Source organism: Hoplias malabaricus, chromosome 7, assembly GCF_029633855.1.
Source record: "Hoplias malabaricus isolate fHopMal1 chromosome 7, fHopMal1.hap1, whole genome shotgun sequence".
Lineage (NCBI taxonomy): Eukaryota > Metazoa > Chordata > Actinopteri > Characiformes > Erythrinidae > Hoplias > Hoplias malabaricus.
In genome coordinates, this window is record NC_089806.1 from 3,979,432 (window position 1) to 3,991,977 (window position 12,546).

At 55.6% G+C, this 12,546-nt stretch overlaps 31 non-coding genes across 31 annotated transcripts; all 31 read right to left on the bottom strand.

Moving 5' to 3' along the window:
* Nucleotides 1-291: 291 nt before the first annotated feature.
* Nucleotides 292-364, bottom strand: trnam-cau (transfer RNA methionine (anticodon CAU)). The gene has a single exon. It is a non-coding gene; the product is annotated as a tRNA-Met (tRNA).
* Nucleotides 365-536: 172 nt separating this feature from the next.
* Nucleotides 537-609, bottom strand: trnar-acg (transfer RNA arginine (anticodon ACG)). The gene has a single exon. It is a non-coding gene; the product is annotated as a tRNA-Arg (tRNA).
* A 186-nt stretch (nucleotides 610-795) lies between these two features.
* trnae-uuc (transfer RNA glutamic acid (anticodon UUC)) lies at nucleotides 796-867 on the bottom strand. Its single transcript has one exon. It is a non-coding gene; the product is annotated as a tRNA-Glu (tRNA).
* A 365-nt stretch (nucleotides 868-1,232) lies between these two features.
* trnah-gug (transfer RNA histidin (anticodon GUG)) lies at nucleotides 1,233-1,304 on the bottom strand. Its single transcript has one exon. It is a non-coding gene; the product is annotated as a tRNA-His (tRNA).
* A 365-nt stretch (nucleotides 1,305-1,669) lies between these two features.
* trnam-cau (transfer RNA methionine (anticodon CAU)) lies at nucleotides 1,670-1,742 on the bottom strand. Its single transcript has one exon. It is a non-coding gene; the product is annotated as a tRNA-Met (tRNA).
* Nucleotides 1,743-1,914: 172 nt separating this feature from the next.
* On the bottom strand, nucleotides 1,915-1,987 carry trnar-acg (transfer RNA arginine (anticodon ACG)). Its single transcript has one exon. It is a non-coding gene; the product is annotated as a tRNA-Arg (tRNA).
* Nucleotides 1,988-2,173: 186 nt separating this feature from the next.
* On the bottom strand, nucleotides 2,174-2,245 carry trnae-uuc (transfer RNA glutamic acid (anticodon UUC)). Its single transcript has one exon. It is a non-coding gene; the product is annotated as a tRNA-Glu (tRNA).
* A 365-nt stretch (nucleotides 2,246-2,610) lies between these two features.
* Nucleotides 2,611-2,682, bottom strand: trnah-gug (transfer RNA histidin (anticodon GUG)). The gene has a single exon. It is a non-coding gene; the product is annotated as a tRNA-His (tRNA).
* A 365-nt stretch (nucleotides 2,683-3,047) lies between these two features.
* trnam-cau (transfer RNA methionine (anticodon CAU)) lies at nucleotides 3,048-3,120 on the bottom strand. Its single transcript has one exon. It is a non-coding gene; the product is annotated as a tRNA-Met (tRNA).
* Nucleotides 3,121-3,292: 172 nt separating this feature from the next.
* On the bottom strand, nucleotides 3,293-3,365 carry trnar-acg (transfer RNA arginine (anticodon ACG)). Its single transcript has one exon. It is a non-coding gene; the product is annotated as a tRNA-Arg (tRNA).
* A 186-nt stretch (nucleotides 3,366-3,551) lies between these two features.
* On the bottom strand, nucleotides 3,552-3,623 carry trnae-uuc (transfer RNA glutamic acid (anticodon UUC)). Its single transcript has one exon. It is a non-coding gene; the product is annotated as a tRNA-Glu (tRNA).
* A 365-nt stretch (nucleotides 3,624-3,988) lies between these two features.
* Nucleotides 3,989-4,060, bottom strand: trnah-gug (transfer RNA histidin (anticodon GUG)). The gene has a single exon. It is a non-coding gene; the product is annotated as a tRNA-His (tRNA).
* A 365-nt stretch (nucleotides 4,061-4,425) lies between these two features.
* On the bottom strand, nucleotides 4,426-4,498 carry trnam-cau (transfer RNA methionine (anticodon CAU)). Its single transcript has one exon. It is a non-coding gene; the product is annotated as a tRNA-Met (tRNA).
* Nucleotides 4,499-4,670: 172 nt separating this feature from the next.
* Nucleotides 4,671-4,743, bottom strand: trnar-acg (transfer RNA arginine (anticodon ACG)). The gene has a single exon. It is a non-coding gene; the product is annotated as a tRNA-Arg (tRNA).
* A 186-nt stretch (nucleotides 4,744-4,929) lies between these two features.
* Nucleotides 4,930-5,001, bottom strand: trnae-uuc (transfer RNA glutamic acid (anticodon UUC)). The gene has a single exon. It is a non-coding gene; the product is annotated as a tRNA-Glu (tRNA).
* Nucleotides 5,002-5,366: 365 nt separating this feature from the next.
* On the bottom strand, nucleotides 5,367-5,438 carry trnah-gug (transfer RNA histidin (anticodon GUG)). The gene has a single exon. It is a non-coding gene; the product is annotated as a tRNA-His (tRNA).
* A 365-nt stretch (nucleotides 5,439-5,803) lies between these two features.
* Nucleotides 5,804-5,876, bottom strand: trnam-cau (transfer RNA methionine (anticodon CAU)). Its single transcript has one exon. It is a non-coding gene; the product is annotated as a tRNA-Met (tRNA).
* A 428-nt stretch (nucleotides 5,877-6,304) lies between these two features.
* On the bottom strand, nucleotides 6,305-6,376 carry trnae-uuc (transfer RNA glutamic acid (anticodon UUC)). Its single transcript has one exon. It is a non-coding gene; the product is annotated as a tRNA-Glu (tRNA).
* Nucleotides 6,377-7,178: 802 nt separating this feature from the next.
* On the bottom strand, nucleotides 7,179-7,251 carry trnam-cau (transfer RNA methionine (anticodon CAU)). The gene has a single exon. It is a non-coding gene; the product is annotated as a tRNA-Met (tRNA).
* Nucleotides 7,252-7,423: 172 nt separating this feature from the next.
* On the bottom strand, nucleotides 7,424-7,496 carry trnar-acg (transfer RNA arginine (anticodon ACG)). The gene has a single exon. It is a non-coding gene; the product is annotated as a tRNA-Arg (tRNA).
* A 186-nt stretch (nucleotides 7,497-7,682) lies between these two features.
* trnae-uuc (transfer RNA glutamic acid (anticodon UUC)) lies at nucleotides 7,683-7,754 on the bottom strand. The gene has a single exon. It is a non-coding gene; the product is annotated as a tRNA-Glu (tRNA).
* A 365-nt stretch (nucleotides 7,755-8,119) lies between these two features.
* On the bottom strand, nucleotides 8,120-8,191 carry trnah-gug (transfer RNA histidin (anticodon GUG)). Its single transcript has one exon. It is a non-coding gene; the product is annotated as a tRNA-His (tRNA).
* Nucleotides 8,192-8,556: 365 nt separating this feature from the next.
* Nucleotides 8,557-8,629, bottom strand: trnam-cau (transfer RNA methionine (anticodon CAU)). Its single transcript has one exon. It is a non-coding gene; the product is annotated as a tRNA-Met (tRNA).
* A 172-nt stretch (nucleotides 8,630-8,801) lies between these two features.
* trnar-acg (transfer RNA arginine (anticodon ACG)) lies at nucleotides 8,802-8,874 on the bottom strand. Its single transcript has one exon. It is a non-coding gene; the product is annotated as a tRNA-Arg (tRNA).
* Nucleotides 8,875-9,060: 186 nt separating this feature from the next.
* On the bottom strand, nucleotides 9,061-9,132 carry trnae-uuc (transfer RNA glutamic acid (anticodon UUC)). Its single transcript has one exon. It is a non-coding gene; the product is annotated as a tRNA-Glu (tRNA).
* Nucleotides 9,133-9,497: 365 nt separating this feature from the next.
* Nucleotides 9,498-9,569, bottom strand: trnah-gug (transfer RNA histidin (anticodon GUG)). The gene has a single exon. It is a non-coding gene; the product is annotated as a tRNA-His (tRNA).
* A 365-nt stretch (nucleotides 9,570-9,934) lies between these two features.
* On the bottom strand, nucleotides 9,935-10,007 carry trnam-cau (transfer RNA methionine (anticodon CAU)). Its single transcript has one exon. It is a non-coding gene; the product is annotated as a tRNA-Met (tRNA).
* A 428-nt stretch (nucleotides 10,008-10,435) lies between these two features.
* Nucleotides 10,436-10,507, bottom strand: trnae-uuc (transfer RNA glutamic acid (anticodon UUC)). The gene has a single exon. It is a non-coding gene; the product is annotated as a tRNA-Glu (tRNA).
* Nucleotides 10,508-10,872: 365 nt separating this feature from the next.
* On the bottom strand, nucleotides 10,873-10,944 carry trnah-gug (transfer RNA histidin (anticodon GUG)). The gene has a single exon. It is a non-coding gene; the product is annotated as a tRNA-His (tRNA).
* Nucleotides 10,945-11,309: 365 nt separating this feature from the next.
* Nucleotides 11,310-11,382, bottom strand: trnam-cau (transfer RNA methionine (anticodon CAU)). Its single transcript has one exon. It is a non-coding gene; the product is annotated as a tRNA-Met (tRNA).
* A 428-nt stretch (nucleotides 11,383-11,810) lies between these two features.
* On the bottom strand, nucleotides 11,811-11,882 carry trnae-uuc (transfer RNA glutamic acid (anticodon UUC)). The gene has a single exon. It is a non-coding gene; the product is annotated as a tRNA-Glu (tRNA).
* Nucleotides 11,883-12,546: the final 664 nt, after the last annotated feature.

Sequence of the window (12,546 nt, forward strand, 5' to 3'; positions counted from 1 at the left end):
CCTTGGCAAACAGACAGAACGCTCTTCCCTTCCCCTTTGTGGACTTGGCATTTCACATCAAACGGCAGCCATGACGGTGCGCCGTAACCATCTACCAAGACGCGAGTCTTCCGTGGCACTGGGAATTTACCGCCACCGCGGCTCGTATTCCAAATCAGAACAGATGTGCAGGGAACTCATGATTTGCACGTGGTGGCAGGGTGGTTTAGAGATTAGCTTAAGGGGCGCGTAGCAGCAAAAGGAAAGATGGCGTGAGCTGAACGGCACCCTACTAGTATTTAAAAACGGCGCTGCCCCGTGTGAGGATCGAACTCACGACCTTCAGATTATGAGACTGACGCGCTACCTACTGCGCTAACGAGGCCACCAAGGAGCTGAGATTCTCCAAAGTCAGCCCGTTGTCAGTTGCCTGTCTCAGGTTTTCGCCAACGCCCGCATTTCAGGACTGTTCTTTACAGGTTCCACACTTTCTTTGCACCCTGACTTCACAAGCGCTAAAGTGCTTATCAACCACCAAACGCACAAAGCAAAAAGTGCGAGCCAGCCAGGAGTCGAACCTAGAATCTTCTGATCCGTAGTCAGACGCGTTATCCATTGCGCCACTGGCCCCTTGCTCTGGTCTCTCCGCGTGGCATTTGCTTTACGTAAGGGAGACAACGGCCACGCCTAACTTGGGGAGGGAGAAGCAGAGCGCCTCCTAAAACTTTGTCTGTACGTGACGTCCAAGCCGCGCTGCAAAAGCACCAACCCCGCTTCTGTACAGGCTCGGAACACTTCGCTCAAAGCTTAAGTCCATTCCCATACCAGGAGTCGAACCCGGGCCCCCTGGGTGAAAACCAGGAATCCTAACCGCTAGACCATATGGGAAGCTTGCACTGCCCTCGGCTGGCCACCATGACCAATTTGTTACCTTCTTCTTCTCCCGTCTCTCCCTGCTGTCCTCCTGAGGCCAACTGGAGCTTTGCACCCTTCATCCTGATGGAACAGGCGGATGCGATAACTGCTTGAGTGCCTCTTGCCAGGCCCAGCGTCCAAGGAGTCCTAATCCTGCGCGTGGACAGAAAACATCCTTGAGCTTTCCGCTCCATAAGACAGGTGCATTTCCATTTGCAGCGCTGGCTGGCCCACTCTATGTCTGCAAGAGGGCTTTGGATGAAGGCCAGGCCTGCCAGCCGCACAAAAGAGCGGCTGCTGGTCCCGAAGGCGAGCACTACCCGCTCGCAGCGAGAGCCTGCCGTGACCCGGATTCGAACCGGGGTTGCTGCGGCCACAACGCAGAGTACTAACCACTATACGATCACGGCGCGCCACCGCTCAAGCCGCACCTGGCCTCCTCCCTTCCTTGGTGGAATGCTTCCCTGCTGACAAGAAGGCATTTCCTTGGCAAACAGACAGAACGCTCTTCCCTTCCCCTTTGTGGACTTGGCATTTCACATCAAACGGCAGCCATGACGGTGCGCCGTAACCATCTACCAAGACGCGAGTCTTCCGTGGCACTGGGAATTTACCGCCACCGCGGCTCGTATTCCAAATCAGAACAGATGTGCAGGGAACTCATGATTTGCACGTGGTGGCAGGGTGGTTTAGAGATTAGCTTAAGGGGCGCGTAGCAGCAAAAGGAAAGATGGCGTGAGCTGAACGGCACCCTACTAGTATTTAAAAACGGCGCTGCCCCGTGTGAGGATCGAACTCATGACCTTCAGATTATGAGACTGACGCGCTACCTACTGCGCTAACGAGGCCACCAAGGAGCTGAGATTCTCCAAAGTCAGCCCGTTGTCAGTTGCCTGTCTCAGGTTTTCGCCAACGCCCGCATTTCAGGACTGTTCTTTACAGGTTCCACACTTTCTTTGCACCCTGACTTCACAAGCGCTAAAGTGCTTATCAACCACCAAACGCACAAAGCAAAAAGTGCGAGCCAGCCAGGAGTCGAACCTAGAATCTTCTGATCCGTAGTCAGACGCGTTATCCATTGCGCCACTGGCCCCTTGCTCAGGTCTCTCCGCGTGGCATTTGCTTTACGTAAGGGAGACAACGGCCACGCCTCACTTGGGGAGGGAGAAGCAGAGCGCCTCCTAAAACTTTGTCTGTACGTGACGTCCAAGCCGCGCTGCAAAAGCACCAACCCCGCTTCTGTACAGGCTCGGAACACTTCGCTCAAAGCTTAAGTCCATTCCCATACCAGGAGTCGAACCCGGGCCGCCTGGGTGAAAACCAGGAATCCTAACCGCTAGACCATATGGGAAGCTTGCACTGCCCTCGGCTGGCCACCATGACCAATTTGTTACCTTCTTCTTCTCCCGTCTCTCCCTGCTGTCCTCCTGAGGCCAACTGGAGCTTTGCACCCTTCATCCTGATGGAACAGGCGGATGCGAAAACTGCTTGAGTGCCTCTTGCCAGGCCCAGCGTCCAAGGAGTCCTAATCCTGCGCGTGGACAGAAAACATCCTTGAGCTCTCCGCTCCATAAGACAGGTGCATTTCCATTTGCAGCGCTGGCTGGCCCACTCTATGTCTGCAAGAGGGCTTTGGATGAAGGCCAGGCCTGCCAGCCGCACAAAAGAGCGGCTGCTGGTCCCGAAGGCGAGCACTACTCGCTCGCAGCGAGAGCCTGCCGTGACCCGGATTCGAACCGGGGTTGCTGCGGCCACAACGCAGAGTACTAACCACTATACGATCACGGCGCGCCACCGCTCAAGCCGCACCCGGCCTCCTCCCTTCCTTGGTGGAATGCTTCCCTGCTGACAAGAAGGCATTTCCTTGGCAAACAGACAGAACGCTCTTCCCTTCCCCTTTGTGGACTTGGCATTTCACATCAAACGGCAGCCATGACGGTGCGCCGTAACCATCTACCAAGACGCGAGTCTTCCGTGGCACTGGGAATTTACCGCCACCGCGGCTCGTATTCCAAATCAGAACAGATGTGCAGGGAACTCATGATTTGCACGTGGTGGCAGGGTGGTTTAGAGATTAGCTTAAGGGGCGCGTAGCAGCAAAAGGAAAGATGGCGTGAGCTGAACGGCACCCTACTAGTATTTAAAAACGGCGCTGCCCCGTGTGAGGATCGAACTCATGACCTTCAGATTATGAGACTGACGCGCTACATACTGCGCTAACGAGGCCACCAAGGAGCTGAGATTCTCCAAAGTCAGCCCGTTGTCAGTTGCCTGTCTCAGGTTTTCGCCAACGCCCGCATTTCAGGACTGTTCTTTACAGGTTCCACACTTTCTTTGCACCCTGACTTCACAAGCGCTAAAGTGCTTATCAACCACCAAACGCACAAAGCAAAAAGTGCGAGCCAGCCAGGAGTCGAACCTAGAATCTTCTGATCCGTAGTCAGACGCGTTATCCATTGCGCCACTGGCCCCTTGCTCTGGTCTCTCCGCGTGGCATTTGCTTTACGTAAGGGAGACAACGGCCACGCCTAACTTGGGGAGGGAGAAGCAGAGCGCCTCCTAAAACTTTGTCTGTACGTGACGTCCAAGCCGCGCTGCAAAAGCACCAACCCCGCTTCTGTACAGGCTCGGAACACTTCGCTCAAAGCTTAAGTCCATTCCCATACCAGGAGTCGAACCCGGGCCCCCTGGGTGAAAACCAGGAATCCTAACCGCTAGACCATATGGGAAGCTTGCACTGCCCTCGGCTGGCCACCATGACCAATTTGTTACCTTCTTCTTCTCCCGTCTCTCCCTGCTGTCCTCCTGAGGCCAACTGGAGCTTTGCACCCTTCATCCTGATGGAACAGGCGGATGCGATAACTGCTTGAGTGCCTCTTGCCAGGCCCAGCGTCCAAGGAGTCCTAATCCTGCGCGTGGACAGAAAACATCCTTGAGCTTTCCGCTCCATAAGACAGGTGCATTTCCATTTGCAGCGCTGGCTGGCCCACTCTATGTCTGCAAGAGGGCTTTGGATGAAGGCCAGGCCTGCCAGCCGCACAAAAGAGCGGCTGCTGGTCCCGAAGGCGAGCACTACCCGCTCGCAGCGAGAGCCTGCCGTGACCCGGATTCGAACCGGGGTTGCTGCGGCCACAACGCAGAGTACTAACCACTATACGATCACGGCGCGCCACCGCTCAAGCCGCACCTGGCCTCCTCCCTTCCTTGGTGGAATGCTTCCCTGCTGACAAGAAGGCATTTCCTTGGCAAACAGACAGAACGCTCTTCCCTTCCCCTTTGTGGACTTGGCATTTCACATCAAACGGCAGCCATGACGGTGCGCCGTAACCATCTACCAAGACGCGAGTCTTCCGTGGCACTGGGAATTTACCGCCACCGCGGCTCGTATTCCAAATCAGAACAGATGTGCAGGGAACTCATGATTTGCACGTGGTGGCAGGGTGGTTTAGAGATTAGCTTAAGGGGCGCGTAGCAGCAAAAGGAAAGATGGCGTGAGCTGAACGGCACCCTACTAGTATTTAAAAACGGCGCTGCCCCGTGTGAGGATCGAACTCACGACCTTCAGATTATGAGACTGACGCGCTACCTACTGCGCTAACGAGGCCACCAAGGAGCTGAGATTCTCCAAAGTCAGCCCGTTGTCAGTTGCCTGTCTCAGGTTTTCGCCAACGCCCGCATTTCAGGACTGTTCTTTACAGGTTCCACACTTTCTTTGCACCCTGACTTCACAAGCGCTAAAGTGCTTATCAACCACCAAACGCACAAAGCAAAAAGTGCGAGCCAGCCAGGAGTCGAACCTAGAATCTTCTGATCCGTAGTCAGACGCGTTATCCATTGCGCCACTGGCCCCTTGCTCAGGTCTCTCCGCGTGGCATTTGCTTTACGTAAGGGAGACAACGGCCACGCCTCACTTGGGGAGGGAGAAGCAGAGCGCCTCCTAAAACTTTGTCTGTACGTGACGTCCAAGCCGCGCTGCAAAAGCACCAACCCCGCTTCTGTACAGGCTCGGAACACTTCGCTCAAAGCTTAAGTCCATTCCCATACCAGGAGTCGAACCCGGGCCGCCTGGGTGAAAACCAGGAATCCTAACCGCTAGACCATATGGGAAGCTTGCACTGCCCTCGGCTGGCCACCATGACCAATTTGTTACCTTCTTCTTCTCCCGTCTCTCCCTGCTGTCCTCCTGAGGCCAACTGGAGCTTTGCACCCTTCATCCTGATGGAACAGGCGGATGCGAAAACTGCTTGAGTGCCTCTTGCCAGGCCCAGCGTCCAAGGAGTCCTAATCCTGCGCGTGGACAGAAAACATCCTTGAGCTCTCCGCTCCATAAGACAGGTGCATTTCCATTTGCAGCGCTGGCTGGCCCACTCTATGTCTGCAAGAGGGCTTTGGATGAAGGCCAGGCCTGCCAGCCGCACAAAAGAGCGGCTGCTGGTCCCGAAGGCGAGCACTACTCGCTCGCAGCGAGAGCCTGCCGTGACCCGGATTCGAACCGGGGTTGCTGCGGCCACAACGCAGAGTACTAACCACTATACGATCACGGCGCGCCACCGCTCAAGCCGCACCCGGCCTCCTCCCTTCCTTGGTGGAATGCTTCCCTGCTGACAAGAAGGCATTTCCTTGGCAAACAGACAGAACGCTCTTCCCTTCCCCTTTGTGGACTTGGCATTTCACATCAAACGGCAGCCATGACGGTGCGCCGTAACCATCTACCAAGACGCGAGTCTTCCGTGGCACTGGGAATTTACCGCCACCGCGGCTCGTATTCCAAATCAGAACAGATGTGCAGGGAACTCATGATTTGCACGTGGTGGCAGGGTGGTTTAGAGATTAGCTTAAGGGGCGCGTAGCAGCAAAAGGAAAGATGGCGTGAGCTGAACGGCACCCTACTAGTATTTAAAAACGGCGCTGCCCCGTGTGAGGATCGAACTCATGACCTTCAGATTATGAGACTGACGCGCTACATACTGCGCTAACGAGGCCACCAAGGAGCTGAGATTCTCCAAAGTCAGCCCGTTGTCAGTTGCCTGTCTCAGGTTTTCGCCAACGCCCGCATTTCAGGACTGTTCTTTACAGGTTCCACACTTTCTTTGCACCCTGACTTCACAAGCGCTAAAGTGCTTATCAACCACCAAACGCACAAAGCAAAAAGTGCGAGCCAGCCAGGAGTCGAACCTAGAATCTTCTGATCCGTAGTCAGACGGATCCATTGCGCCACTGGCCCCTTGCTCTGGTCTCTCCGCGTGGCATTTGCTTTACGTAAGGGAGACAACGGCCACGCCTCACTTGGGGAGGGAGAAGCAGAGCGCCTCCTAAAACTTTGTCTGTACGCGACGTCCAAGCCGCGCTGTAAAAGCACCAACCCCGCTTCTGTACAGGCTCGGAACACTTCGCTCAAAGCTTAAGTCCATTCCCATACCGGGAGTCGAACCCGGGCCGCCTGGGTGAAAACCAGGAATCCTAACCGCTAGACCATATGGGAAGCTTGCACTGTCCTCGGCTGGCCACCATGACCAATTTGTTACCTTCTTCTTCTCCCGTCTCTCCCTGCTGTCCTCCTGAGGCCAACTGGAGCTTTGCACCCTTCATCCTGATGGAACAGGCGGATGCGAAAACTGCTTGAGTGCCTCTTGCCAGGCCCAGAGTCCAAGGAGTCCTAATCCTGCGCGTGGACAGAAAACATCCTTGAGCTCTCCGCTCCATAAGACAGGTGCATTTCCATTTGCAGCGCTGGCTGGCCCACTCTATGTCTGCAAGAGGGCTTTGGATGAAGGCCAGGCCTGCCAGCCGCACAAAAGAGCAGCTGCTGGTCCCGAAGGCGAGCACTACCCGCTCGCAGCGAGAGCCTGCCGTGACTCGGATTCGAACCGGGGTTGCTGCGGCCACAACGCAGAGTACTAACCACTATACGATCACGGCGCGCCACCGCTCAAGCCACACCCGGCCTCCTCCCTTCCTTGGTGGAATGCTTCCCTGCTGACAAGAAGGCATTTCCTTGGCAAACAGACAGAACGCTCTTCCCTTCCCCTTTGTGGACTTGGCATTTCACATCAAACGGCAGCCATGACGGTGCGCCGTAACCATCTACCAAGACGCGAGTCTTCCGTGGCACTGGGAATTTACCGCCACCGCGGCTCGTATTCCAAATCAGAACAGATGTGCAGGGAACTCATGATTTGCACGTGGTGGCAGGGTGGTTTAGAGATTAGCTTAAGGGGCGCGTAGCAGCAAAAGGAAAGATGGCGTGAGCTGAACGGCACCCTACTAGTATTTAAAAACGGCGCTGCCCCGTGTGAGGATCGAACTCACGACCTTCAGATTATGAGACTGACGCGCTACCTACTGCGCTAACGAGGCCACCAAGGAGCTGAGATTCTCCAAAGTCAGCCCGTTGTCAGTTGCCTGTCTCAGGTTTTCGCCAACGCCCGCATTTCAGGACTGTTCTTTACAGGTTCCACACTTTCTTTGCACCCTGACTTCACAAGCGCTAAAGTGCTTATCAACCACCAAACGCACAAAGCAAAAAGTGCGAGCCAGCCAGGAGTCGAACCTAGAATCTTCTGATCCGTAGTCAGACGCGTTATCCATTGCGCCACTGGCCCCTTGCTCTGGTCTCTCCGCGTGGCATTTGCTTTACGTAAGGGAGACAACGGCCACGCCTAACTTGGGGAGGGAGAAGCAGAGCGCCTCCTAAAACTTTGTCTGTACGTGACGTCCAAGCCGCGCTGCAAAAGCACCAACCCCGCTTCTGTACAGGCTCGGAACACTTCGCTCAAAGCTTAAGTCCATTCCCATACCAGGAGTCGAACCCGGGCCCCCTGGGTGAAAACCAGGAATCCTAACCGCTAGACCATATGGGAAGCTTGCACTGCCCTCGGCTGGCCACCATGACCAATTTGTTACCTTCTTCTTCTCCCGTCTCTCCCTGCTGTCCTCCTGAGGCCAACTGGAGCTTTGCACCCTTCATCCTGATGGAACAGGCGGATGCGATAACTGCTTGAGTGCCTCTTGCCAGGCCCAGCGTCCAAGGAGTCCTAATCCTGCGCGTGGACAGAAAACATCCTTGAGCTTTCCGCTCCATAAGACAGGTGCATTTCCATTTGCAGCGCTGGCTGGCCCACTCTATGTCTGCAAGAGGGCTTTGGATGAAGGCCAGGCCTGCCAGCCGCACAAAAGAGCGGCTGCTGGTCCCGAAGGCGAGCACTACCCGCTCGCAGCGAGAGCCTGCCGTGACCCGGATTCGAACCGGGGTTGCTGCGGCCACAACGCAGAGTACTAACCACTATACGATCACGGCGCGCCACCGCTCAAGCCGCACCTGGCCTCCTCCCTTCCTTGGTGGAATGCTTCCCTGCTGACAAGAAGGCATTTCCTTGGCAAACAGACAGAACGCTCTTCCCTTCCCCTTTGTGGACTTGGCATTTCACATCAAACGGCAGCCATGACGGTGCGCCGTAACCATCTACCAAGACGCGAGTCTTCCGTGGCACTGGGAATTTACCGCCACCGCGGCTCGTATTCCAAATCAGAACAGATGTGCAGGGAACTCATGATTTGCACGTGGTGGCAGGGTGGTTTAGAGATTAGCTTAAGGGGCGCGTAGCAGCAAAAGGAAAGATGGCGTGAGCTGAACGGCACCCTACTAGTATTTAAAAACGGCGCTGCCCCGTGTGAGGATCGAACTCACGACCTTCAGATTATGAGACTGACGCGCTACCTACTGCGCTAACGAGGCCACCAAGGAGCTGAGATTCTCCAAAGTCAGCCCGTTGTCAGTTGCCTGTCTCAGGTTTTCGCCAACGCCCGCATTTCAGGACTGTTCTTTACAGGTTCCACACTTTCTTTGCACCCTGACTTCACAAGCGCTAAAGTGCTTATCAACCACCAAACGCACAAAGCAAAAAGTGCGAGCCAGCCAGGAGTCGAACCTAGAATCTTCTGATCCGTAGTCAGACGCGTTATCCATTGCGCCACTGGCCCCTTGCTCAGGTCTCTCCGCGTGGCATTTGCTTTACGTAAGGGAGACAACGGCCACGCCTCACTTGGGGAGGGAGAAGCAGAGCGCCTCCTAAAACTTTGTCTGTACGTGACGTCCAAGCCGCGCTGCAAAAGCACCAACCCCGCTTCTGTACAGGCTCGGAACACTTCGCTCAAAGCTTAAGTCCATTCCCATACCAGGAGTCGAACCCGGGCCGCCTGGGTGAAAACCAGGAATCCTAACCGCTAGACCATATGGGAAGCTTGCACTGCCCTCGGCTGGCCACCATGACCAATTTGTTACCTTCTTCTTCTCCCGTCTCTCCCTGCTGTCCTCCTGAGGCCAACTGGAGCTTTGCACCCTTCATCCTGATGGAACAGGCGGATGCGAAAACTGCTTGAGTGCCTCTTGCCAGGCCCAGCGTCCAAGGAGTCCTAATCCTGCGCGTGGACAGAAAACATCCTTGAGCTCTCCGCTCCATAAGACAGGTGCATTTCCATTTGCAGCGCTGGCTGGCCCACTCTATGTCTGCAAGAGGGCTTTGGATGAAGGCCAGGCCTGCCAGCCGCACAAAAGAGCGGCTGCTGGTCCCGAAGGCGAGCACTACCCGCTCGCAGCGAGAGCCTGCCGTGACCCGGATTCGAACCGGGGTTGCTGCGGCCACAACGCAGAGTACTAACCACTATACGATCACGGCGCGCCACCGCTCAAGCCGCACCTGGCCTCCTCCCTTCCTTGGTGGAATGCTTCCCTGCTGACAAGAAGGCATTTCCTTGGCAAACAGACAGAACGCTCTTCCCTTCCCCTTTGTGGACTTGGCATTTCACATCAAACGGCAGCCATGACGGTGCGCCGTAACCATCTACCAAGACGCGAGTCTTCCGTGGCACTGGGAATTTACCGCCACCGCGGCTCGTATTCCAAATCAGAACAGATGTGCAGGGAACTCATGATTTGCACGTGGTGGCAGGGTGGTTTAGAGATTAGCTTAAGGGGCGCGTAGCAGCAAAAGGAAAGATGGCGTGAGCTGAACGGCACCCTACTAGTATTTAAAAATGGCGCTGCCCCGTGTGAGGATCGAACTCACGACCTTCAGATTATGAGACTGACGCGCTACCTACTGCGCTAACGAGGCCACCAAGGAGCTGAGATTCTCCAAAGTCAGCCCGTTGTCAGTTGCCTGTCTCAGGTTTTCGCCAACGCCCGCATTTCAGGACTGTTCTTTACAGGTTCCACACTTTCTTTGCACCCTGACTTCACAAGCGCTAAAGTGCTTATCAACCACCAAACGCACAAAGCAAAAAGTGCGAGCCAGCCAGGAGTCGAACCTAGAATCTTCTGATCCGTAGTCAGACGGATCCATTGCGCCACTGGCCCCTTGCTCTGGTCTCTCCGCGTGGCATTTGCTTTACGTAAGGGAGACAACGGCCACGCCTCACTTGGGGAGGGAGAAGCAGAGCGCCTCCTAAAACTTTGTCTGTACGCGACGTCCAAGCCGCGCTGTAAAAGCACCAACCCCGCTTCTGTACAGGCTCGGAACACTTCGCTCAAAGCTTAAGTCCATTCCCATACCGGGAGTGGAACCCGGGCCGCCTGGGTGAAAACCAGGAATCCTAACCGCTAGACCATATGGGAAGCTTGCACTGTCCTCGGCTGGCCACCATGACCAATTTGTTACCTTCTTCTTCTCCCGTCTCTCCCTGCTGTCCTCCTGAGGCCAACTGGAGCTTTGCACCCTTCATCCTGATGGAACAGGCGGATGCGAAAACTGCTTGAGTGCCTCTTGCCAGGCCCAGCGTCCAAGGAGTCCTAATCCTGCGCGTGGACAGAAAACATCCTTGAGCTCTCCGCTCCATAAGACAGGTGCATTTCCATTTGCAGCGCTGGCTGGCCCACTCTATGTCTGCAAGAGGGCTTTGGATGAAGGCCAGGCCTGCCAGCCGCACAAAAGAGCGGCTGCTGGTCCCGAAGGCGAGCACTACCCGCTCGCAGCGAGAGCCTGCCGTGACCCGGATTCGAACCGGGGTTGCTGCGGCCACAACGCAGAGTACTAACCACTATACGATCACGGCGCGCCACCGCTCAAGCCGCACCCGGCCTCCTCCCTTCCTTGGTGGAATGCTTCCCTGCTGACAAGAAGGCATTTCCTTGGCAAACAGACAGAACGCTCTTCCCTTCCCCTTTGTGGACTTGGCATTTCACATCAAACGGCAGCCATGACGGTGCGCCGTAACCATCTACCAAGACGCGAGTCTTCCGTGGCACTGGGAATTTACCGCCACCGCGGCTCGTATTCCAAATCAGAACAGATGTGCAGGGAACTCATGATTTGCACGTGGTGGCAGGGTGGTTTAGAGATTAGCTTAAGGGGCGCGTAGCAGCAAAAGGAAAGATGGCGTGAGCTGAACGGCACCCTACTAGTATTTAAAAACGGCGCTGCCCCGTGTGAGGATCGAACTCATGACCTTCAGATTATGAGACTGACGCGCTACCTACTGCGCTAACGAGGCCACCAAGGAGCTGAGATTCTCCAAAGTCAGCCCGTTGTCAGTTGCCTGTCTCAGGTTTTCGCCAACGCCCGCATTTCAGGACTGTTCTTTACAGGTTCCACACTTTCTTTGCACCCTGACTTCACAAGCGCTAAAGTGCTTATCAACCACCAAACGCACAAAGCAAAAAGTGCGAGCCAGCCAGGAGTCGAACCTAGAATCTTCTGATCCGTAGTCAGACGGATCCATTGCGCCACTGGCCCCTTGCTCTGGTCTCTCCGCGTGGCATTTGCTTTACGTAAGGGAGACAACGGCCACGCCTCACTTGGGGAGGGAGAAGCAGAGCGCCTCCTAAAACTTTGTCTGTACGCGACGTCCAAGCCGCGCTGTAAAAGCACCAACCCCGCTTCTGTACAGGCTCGGAACACTTCGCTCAAAGCTTAAGTCCATTCCCATACCGGGAGTCGAACCCGGGCCGCCTGGGTGAAAACCAGGAATCCTAACCGCTAGACCATATGGGAAGCTTGCACTGTCCTCGGCTGGCCACCATGACCAATTTGTTACCTTCTTCTTCTCCCGTCTCTCCCTGCTGTCCTCCTGAGGCCAACTGGAGCTTTGCACCCTTCATCCTGATGGAACAGGCGGATGCGAAAACTGCTTGAGTGCCTCTTGCCAGGCCCAGAGTCCAAGGAGTCCTAATCCTGCGCGTGGACAGAAAACATCCTTGAGCTCTCCGCTCCATAAGACAGGTGCATTTCCATTTGCAGCGCTGGCTGGCCCACTCTATGTCTGCAAGAGGGCTTTGGATGAAGGCCAGGCCTGCCAGCCGCACAAAAGAGCAGCTGCTGGTCCCGAAGGCGAGCACTACCCGCTCGCAGCGAGAGCCTGCCGTGACTCGGATTCGAACCGGGGTTGCTGCGGCCACAACGCAGAGTACTAACCACTATACGATCACGGCGCGCCACCGCTCAAGCCACACCCGGCCTCCTCCCTTCCTTGGTGGAATGCTTCCCTGCTGACAAGAAGGCATTTCCTTGGCAAACAGACAGAACGCTCTTCCCTTCCCCTTTGTGGACTTGGCATTTCACATCAAACGGCAGCCATGACGGTGCGCCGTAACCATCTACCAAGACGCGAGTCTTCCGTGGCACTGGGAATTTACCGCCACCGCGGCTCGTATTCCAA